Source organism: Oryctolagus cuniculus, chromosome 15, assembly GCF_964237555.1.
Source record: "Oryctolagus cuniculus chromosome 15, mOryCun1.1, whole genome shotgun sequence".
NCBI lineage: Eukaryota > Metazoa > Chordata > Mammalia > Lagomorpha > Leporidae > Oryctolagus > Oryctolagus cuniculus.
Genome location: NC_091446.1, coordinates 5,941,694 through 5,950,525, shown reverse-complemented (window position 1 = coordinate 5,950,525; position 8,832 = coordinate 5,941,694). Strand labels below are relative to the sequence as shown.

General features: G+C 54.8%; 1 long non-coding RNA gene across 1 annotated transcript; it reads right to left on the bottom strand.

The window, feature by feature from the left end:
* Positions 1-1,626: 1,626 nt before the first annotated feature.
* Positions 1,627-6,505, bottom strand: LOC127487565 (uncharacterized). The gene is made up of 2 exons (XR_007914504.2): positions 5,944-6,505; positions 1,627-2,238 (listed from the first exon to the last, which is right to left on the bottom strand). It is a non-coding gene; the product is annotated as an uncharacterized lncRNA (long non-coding RNA).
* Positions 6,506-8,832: the final 2,327 nt, after the last annotated feature.

Sequence of the window (8,832 nt, the reverse complement as noted above, 5' to 3'; positions counted from 1 at the left end):
AAATACCAGGGTTAAGGGGCAGGCATTTGGTGCAGTGGTTCACAGTTTGGGATGCCCACATCGTTATCTGAGCTCCTGCACTGGAGTCCAAATTCCGGCTTCCTGCTAGTGTGCACCATGGGTGGCATCCGCGATGGCCCACGTAGTTGGGTCCCTGCCACCCATGCAGGAGACCTGGGGGTCCCGGCTCTCGATTTCCACCTGGCACCTGCCGCTGCTGCAGGCATTTGGGAGTGAACCAGCAGATGGCAAGACAGTCCTCTGTCTTGCTCTCCCTCTCTCTGTCTCTCTTCCACTAGAATAAATTTTTTTAAAAAATTAAAGCCTAGGATTGGTAGTCCTCTATTCTTTCTGTGGAAAGCAAGTGCCGTGGGGGTGGTGCAGGCTCCCCCGGTGTCTCTGCTGTACAGGACCCTCAGAGAGGAGGCTCCCCCAACATGTCAACATGCTGCCAGCCCCCGGGTACCCAGACGTGGTGCCCTGCAGTCCAGGTAGCAGGGGCGGGGCAAGGGCGGGGCCTGATGCATTCTGCTGGACCAATCCCGGCACGCTCTTGTCATTGGCACAGCAGATGCCACCCAGCGCCTCCTCTCCTGGGCCACAGCTTAAGCCGCGTGACCAGGCCTTGCTGCAATGGCGGCTGCGAACCAGGTCACTGTGGAAGTCCCAGCTGGAAGTTCCTCCTCCGGGAGAGAGACAGGCGCGCACAGCACAGAGCCCCTGCCGCCCTGAGGGCTGCTCTCGGATCTGTCACCAGAGCCTCGCTGGGCTCTGACCGGGATGAGCCGCGCTTCACTCCGGTGGCCCGGGGACCAGACGAGAACGGAGCGCTCCGCCCACTCCGCGGCGGCACAGACCCCGAGCAAACGCGTGCGGAAGCACACCAGTGCTTGCTGGGCGCCCTTGCACCGCTGCTGCACAGAATGCCACGGCTCCATGGACGTGTGCTGGGGGTCTGCCCTCCCCCCACCCTTCTCCACTCTGCCCCCACCCCGTGCTGCACCCTGCAGTCTGAGCCGTGAGACCGCGTCCCCTCTTCTCTTGCCCTGTGCCTCTGCTTGGACTTAACCAGTGGGAAGGGGAAGAACAGGGCACAGGTCAAGGCAGCAGTGCCCTGGCCGACGGTCAGCAGCCAGCTCTCCAGGACAAACACAGCCTGATCCATGATGCTCATCGGTCCCACGGTAAAAATACCTGCACACAGGGGCTTCAGGCGTCACCGACGTGGAGCTGGTCGGAGACGCACACGTAGGCTCCCCTAGTCGACCACTGGGTCAAAGCACTGCTCTCCTAGGCTCTGTCCCTCTGAGACCATTGTTTAGAAGGGGCCGTGTTCCACCCCCAACATCCCCACCTCCTACTGGAGCCCCTCCCCCGCAGCGTGCCTCTCACTGACGGTTCCCTCTCTCGGCCCATAATGGACAAGGCTTCCTGCTCCTGTGGCCCCCGGGAGCTGCCCCTCCCTCTGCAGATCCTGGACCCTTCCGGAAACTGTTCCAGAGTGTGCCATCAGTTCACAGCAGCACGTGTTAGCAGTTATCTCCACTTACAGATGAGGAAACAGACATGAGATCCACAAACAGCAGAGCCCACACTGGAACCCGGATGTACCCAGGCCAAGCTCAATGCCAGCATCAAACATGGTTCATTTTATTACACTCCCCAACCTTGAGACACTGCCAGGTAGTGCTCTTACAAGAGGGTTTCTTTTCATGCTTTCTCTGTGATCTGCAGCAAACAGGGCCTGTGAGTGCCTTAGCCACACCTCTTCTCTAAGGTGGGCCCTGGTAGGCCGGGAACCAGGGGCTGTCATTCCATGCCGATCCGTGGCCTTCCCCGTGGGAGCGCAGCAGGACCACGCCGCCAGGTGTCAGTGACGGGCCGGTGCAGGATGCTGCTTCTGCATCTGAGACAGGCTTGGAAAGGACAGAGGATGCCAAAGACTTAGCATTTAGGAGCCTGAATTCAGCGCCGCCTCCAGCACAGCTGGTCGTGTGCATTCACTTGGTCACCGCCACCGGAACTGAAGCCGCATCTTAAATGGCATTTTGTGGGTCTGGCCTTCTGGCACAGCGGTTAAGCCACTGCCTGGGTCGCCAGCCGTTTGGGGAATGGACCAACGGATGGAAGATCTCTGTCCCTCCCTCCCTCTCTGTTGCTCTGCCTTTCAAATGGATGATGAATGAAGGAATCTTTTTAAAAAGACACTCGCACCTCTTCCGCATGTGCTCTCAGGTTCTGTAAAACAAGGATTATGAACACGGATTAAGGCGTGGTCCAATCTTCCCCTTTGAATAATGGTTAAAATCTCTTACCAAAATTGTCCAAGAAAATCAAAGCTGGGACCGGTATCGTGGTATAATCGGTGAAGCCACAACCTGCAACGTCAACATCCCCTGTGGTGCCAGTTCCGGCTGCTCCGCTTCCGATCCAGCTCCCTGCTAACGGCCTGGGAAAGCAGCAGCAGGTGGCTCAACTAGTTGGGGCCCTGCACCCACGTGGGAGACAGGGAGGAAGTCCCTGCCTCCTGGCTTCAGCCTGGTCCAGCCCCAACTGTTAGGAGCATCTGGGGAGTGAGCCAGGAAATGGAAGATCTCTCTCTCTCTCTCTCTCTCTCTCTCTCTAACTCTGACTTTCAAATAAATAAATAAATAAATAAATCATTAAAAAAAGAAGGAAAGGGAGGGAAGGGGAGTGGAGGGAAGAAGGGAGGCAGGGAGGGAGGGAAGAAAAAAGAAAACCTGGCCGTGAGGAATGGCACTGATATTCAGCTAGCACGCCTTGGCAGCAGGCTGGGGTAGGGCTGCTCATTGCTGACGATGCTGGGGTTTGAGTTACAGGACTGCAGTTTGTTCTCCACCATCTTGAAAACAAGTCCTGCAGCCCTCGGGGACTCACGCCTCTGTGGACTCACACCTCTGTGGTCTCACACCTCTGTGGACTCACACCTCTGTGGTACTCACACCTCTGAGGTGACTCACACCTCTGAGGGGACACCCACCTCTGTGGTCTCACACCTCTGTGGCTCACACCTCTGAGGGGACTCACACCTCTGAGGGGACTCACACCTCTGTGGACTCACACCTCTGTGGACTCACACCTCTGAGGGGACTCACACCTCTGAGGGGACTCACACCTCTGTGGACTCACACCTCTGTGGTCTCACACCTCTGAGGGGACTCACACCTCTGAGGGGACTCACACCTCTGTGGACTCACACCTCTGTGGACTCTCACCTCTGTGGACTCTCACCTCTGAGGGGACTCACACCTCTGTGGTCTCACACCTCTGTGGTCTCACACCTCTGTGGACTCTCACCTCTGTGGATTCTCACCTCTGAGGGGACTCACACCTCTGAGGGGACTCTCACCTCTCTGGTACTCACACCTCTGTGGACTCACACCTCTGTGGACTCTCACCTCTGAGGGGACTCACACCTCTGAGGGGACTCTCACCTCTCTGGTACTCTCACCTCTCTGGTACTCACACCTCTGTGGACTCACACCTCTGTGGACTCACACCTCTGTGGACTCTCACCTCTGTGGTCTCACACCTCTGAGGGTACTCACACCTCTGTGGACTCACACCTCTGGGACTGAGGACACCCGAGGATGCCGCGCAGTCTTGTTTGGGTCCTTTGCCCTTGTTGGTCCCTGCCCAGAATGTAGTGCACAAATTAGCTTGTGAGGGCGGTGTACAAGGCCAATACTGACCTCACAGTAGAGTTTAATCATTTACTCAACAAACACTGCCACCCATCTGCCACATGCCAGCGCTGGCTTTATTTTTTAAAAATTGTTATTTGAAAGGCAGAGACAAGGACAGAGAGAGGTACTCCATCCTCTGGTTCACTTCTCCAAAATGTCCACAACAGCTGAGGTTAGGGGTTTCCCACGTGGGAGGCAGGGACCCACATACTTGAGCCACCACCTGCTATCTCATAGAGTGTCCATTAGCAGAGAGCTGGATGGGAAGCTGAGCAGCTGGGACTGGAACCAGGCACTCTGGTGTGGGGCACGGGCATCCCACGTGGCGTCGTGGCGTCTCAACCACTGGTGCCAAAGCTAAGGCAATCAGCCCACATCAGTGCTTTCTAAATAGGAAATCATGAATTTAGAAATACTTCTAATGACCAGTACCGCAAATCTTTGACCACAAATTATTTTCGTTGAGCTATCTACAACACATATTAACAAGTTGTCTCACCTAATATACGTTTTAACACAATAGCTTTTGTGTACTTTGAATGTTAGGTATTTTACTCCAAAGTGTTAAGGACTTCGTGGAAGGCACACGTGCCCGTCTCTTCCACGCATTTCCAGTACACGATGCCACTCCTTGTTTTAATTCATCCACTGTCCCTTGCAGGAGAGAGAGTGGCAGAACTGCAGGTGCTACACAGGGAAGTTTACACCAGTGTCTGCGCTCCTCCACCCTGACAGTGCACCCATGGGTGCTGCACCCTCAGGCTCCCAGTGCAGGACCTGAGTCCTTCCACCAAATGAAAGTTCCCTCATGTTCATGCCCTCAAATCCTGGACAACTAAACATGCACTTAGGAAAAGCCGATCCACTTGCATGTAAAACACTGACCCTCTGAGAAATCCCCAGGCGTCTGAACCACAAAGCACGTTTGTATTTCGCCCGACAAGGGCAAGTCTGGATTCTTTCTGCAAATAGCCAGCAGCTCGAGGTGACTCCACTGCTCTCTTTCATTGCAACGTGTGAGTCACGTGGAAGCCTGATGCTGTGCGGGTGAGCTGCACGTTTGTGTACCATTGTGAACAGCACTCAGGTGTCTGTCACGTCATGCACATTGTTGTTTGACCCGGTGTTGCAAACTATCTGGAAAATCAACTTCTCTCTCTCTCTCTCTCTCTCTCATCCTCAAGAACAATAATTCGGGGCCAGTGTTGGGGTGCAGTGGGTTAAGCTGCCGCTCACAATGCCAGCATCCCATAACAAAGCACAGGTTCGAGTCCCTGCTGCTCTACTTCCAATCCTGCTCCCTGCTAATGCATCTGGGGAATCAGCGGAAGATGGCCCAAGTGCTTGAGCCCCTGCACCCATGTGGGAGACCAGGATGGAGTTCCAAGGTCCTGGGTTCAGCCTGGCCAAGATCTGGCCATTTTGGTCATTTGGGGTTGAACCAATGGATAGAAGATCGATCTCTCTCTCTCTCGCAAATAAATAAAAATAATTTTTTTAAAAACCTCCCTGGATGAAGACAATTAAGACTAATAGAAAGACAAGAAGGGCAAGTTGACCAAGTAGAAATGTGTTCAAACTCAAGTTACAAACCACTCTGACATTTCTTTTTTTTTTTTTTATAGATTTTACTTATTTATTTGAGAGATAGAGTTACAGACAGTGAGAGGGAAAGACAGAGAGAAAAGTCTTCCATCCACTGGTTCACTCCCCCAAATGGCTGCAATGGCTGGAGCTGTGCTAATCCAAAGCCAGGAGCCAGGAGCTTCTTCCAGGTCTCCCACGCAGGTGCAGGGGCCCAAGCACCTGGACCATCTTCTACTGGTTTCCCAAGCCATAGCAGAGAGCTAGATCAGAAGTGGAGCAGCCGGGACTCGAACCAGCACCCATATGGGATGCCTGCACTGTAGGCAGAGGCTTAACCTCTGCGCCACAGCGCCAGCCCCCACTCTGACATCTCTAAGCCACTGGTGACTCTGCCAACCCACATGACACCCCAGATTCAAACTCCCTAAGACACTGTCATTGTAATGACTGAATTGTTTGTGTCTTTGCTGAAACACAAGTTACCACTAACTTTTCAACTCATTTCTAGGAAACCTTTGGATAAATTGATAATTTGGAGAATTGGCTGCTCAAAGTGCCGTGACCCAGCAAAGTGGCAGAATACAGCAACAGCCACAGCCAGATGGCCACTGTCCCATGAAGCCCACTGTCCGTGGGGGCCAAGCCTTACCACATTAGGAAACGAGAGGCCTGGGGTGCTCCAGTTGCGTGTGGCAGGGAGGCCTACATGGATCCGAAAAGTGATGAAGAAATGAAGAAGAGAGATTCCCGGCAGGGGGACCGCCTGTCAGAGGCTGATGTTGGGAGGAGAACCCAAAGGAGGCTGGGGGTGGGGGAGCTTCCATGCCAGAGAGGAGGGTGCAGCTGGAGCAGGGGCTGGGGGGAGAGCGCAGGGAGGCGGGCGGCGCAGGCGGTGCGGGCAGCTGCGGACCTCCTTCTGCGACCCTGACCGGCCAGTCAATGTCAGGGGGCGGCAGAGACATGGGAGCAGACAACAGCAGCAAACGTCACCAGTGGAGAGCTTCGGCCATTTGCCCAACAGCTCCTTAGCAGTAAGATGTCCGAAAATGCAGCCAGGGGGGTCATGCTTATTTGCTCTTTCTCTAAATTCTGCAAAGACAGGTGGAAATACTTGGAGTCCTCCGCACGTGACTGTCTGCGTGTCTGGGATTGTTCTCATCTGCAGAGACACGACTGCCCCTGGCCTCTCACACGGCTTCATTGGCACAGCCCTGGAAAACACAGCACAAGGCAGCAGTAGTCATGGGTGGGCTTCCAAACAGAGGGTGCCCACGTGCGAGACCCAGCATGCAGAATCGCGAAGCACAAGATAAATGCCCCTCTTCCTGGCAAAGAGAAAATGCACAGTGACCTGGGACACGCCAAAGAGTCCATCTCCACCCCGCACGGAGAGAGAGGGGGCAGGGAGACAGGCTCCCAAAACGAAGACGAGATCGGTCTGCTGGTTAAAACCTTCTCTTATCCTCTTATTTTGAGCTATAAAACATAATGGAGATTTCATCAAGTTGGCAGGAGACGGCAAGCTAATAAAAGAGCCCTGTTACCAAGATAATAAGAAGACAAAGTCGTAAAAGACAGACTTGGGCCGGGCTCTGGCTCTGGGCCTCCCTTTCTCCAGCTCTGCGGGGACCCGGGGTTCATTGACTCGGTTAATCGTGTGGCTGAGCGCGCTTTTGTCCTTCCTCGCCCTTGCTTTTTCTGCACGTTCCAGGGCACTCTGGCCCCTGGGGTTTGTCTTGAAAAGGCGGAAGAAGCACACAGGGCGTCAGGGCTGACCGCGTTGGCTTCCACCCTCGGGTCACCTGCTTATTCGGTCCAGTGAAGAGCAGGCCCGGCAGGGAAGCCGGCCTAGACAGGCCGCTTGGCTCAGGGGACAACTGTCTTGTTCTCCGCCTCCTCTCCGGCTCTTCTCCGGCTGCCAGTGAATCTTGTCACCGGAACGTCACCTGCCTCATTTTTTTTTGTCCCGTCCCAGCCCCATGTGAGTTGGCTGTGAGGGTGGGAGCCCCCCTCCCACTAAGACCTCACTGCTTCCACCTTGTCCAGCCACACCTTCCAGAAATGCAGGCTCCTAGGACTCTCTCCAGACCTGCTCAACCCAAATCGGCGTTTCAGCCGCATTCCTGGGCGATCTGTGTGCGCAGGAGCGTTTGAGGAGCCTGCGTTCGAGATGCCTGAGGCACACCTTTGCTGCCTGCACCCCCCACGCCCTCCGTTCTCAGGAAAGGGCAGTGGACGGAGGGCGCCACCCGGTCACGATGAGTGCAGAAGCCTTAACCTCTGACCTCTGATTGGACAGTGGTCCCTGTACCGCCAGGGCTCACGGCTGCATAAGCCGAAGTCAGGCTCAGAGAGTGAGTGGGTTTGCACTCTGGGATGCAGAAGGGCTTCTCTCTGGAGCATGGACGTTTCTAGACGGCGCCACGCCCACCCTCGGGTGTGGATAATGCTACCCCGGAACGGATGCCTCGGCACCGGCTGCTGCTTTGTGCAGCTACATCAGTGCGCACAGTGTACTTGTCTCCAGCTTTAACACCGATCGCTGTGGCTCAGGCAAATAAGCGCAGACGCAATGCATGGCTTTGCCACGCCACAGTCCAGTTGTCTTGACTGCTCCAGAATGACCGCATAAGGGCTGTGCGCCTAATTAAGCACTTAGTCAATAACCCACTCCCTCCGGACTCCGTCATTTGCTTTATCCACGGCGGGAATGAGATCATGCTGGGCAGTGAATGTGGGTAATTCATGCAGGAAGAACTCACTTACGGTGAGGGTGGATTGATTGGAATTAGTTATTTCAGACAACAGGGAGAAAGTGCTTTTCTCCTAAGGCGACTCGGGTATTGTTTTACCAACAGCAAGGTGAGGTCTGGGTACAGTCGGCAGGAGTGTGTGTGTGTGTGTGTGTGTGCGCGCGTGAGAGAGAGAGAGAGAGAAACGGGGGGTGCACTGAGGGCCCACGTCCCAGTGCAGGGGTGTTTGCCTCATGGTGCTGGGCTCTGCGATTTGGGGACAGGCTGTGCCTTTGGAATGCACACAGCTCACAGCTGTATGATTTTTTAAAAGTAATTGGATGCATCTAATTGTTCTGCGGCAAGATAAGAACCCTCTGTTTTATCTGAAGCCACAAGACAGCTTATTGACTGCACTGTCCCCCGGCTCGAGCACATAATAGCGTTGTTAGGGGAGATGTCAGCGGAGGCACTGAAGGGTGGAAAAACACGACATCACATTTCTCACATGACAATGGCCCAAGTATCTGCCCGGCTTCTGCCTCCACGGACTGCGGCTGAGGGTTCTGCCCGGGCTGATTCGATCCACCAGGACACAGAGTGTATCCAGGCAGCCTAACCAGCGGCTACATTTTAACAAGTCCTCTGCCCTTCCCCACCCAGAAGGGTCTGGACGCCCCCTCACCTCCCCACTGCCCCCCTACCCTCCCCACTGCCCCCCTACCCTCCGCCCACCTCTCCGCAGAGAAATCCTTCCCGGAGCAGCACGAGCACCTAACACTTCCTCAACCATCTGCTAGGGTAGA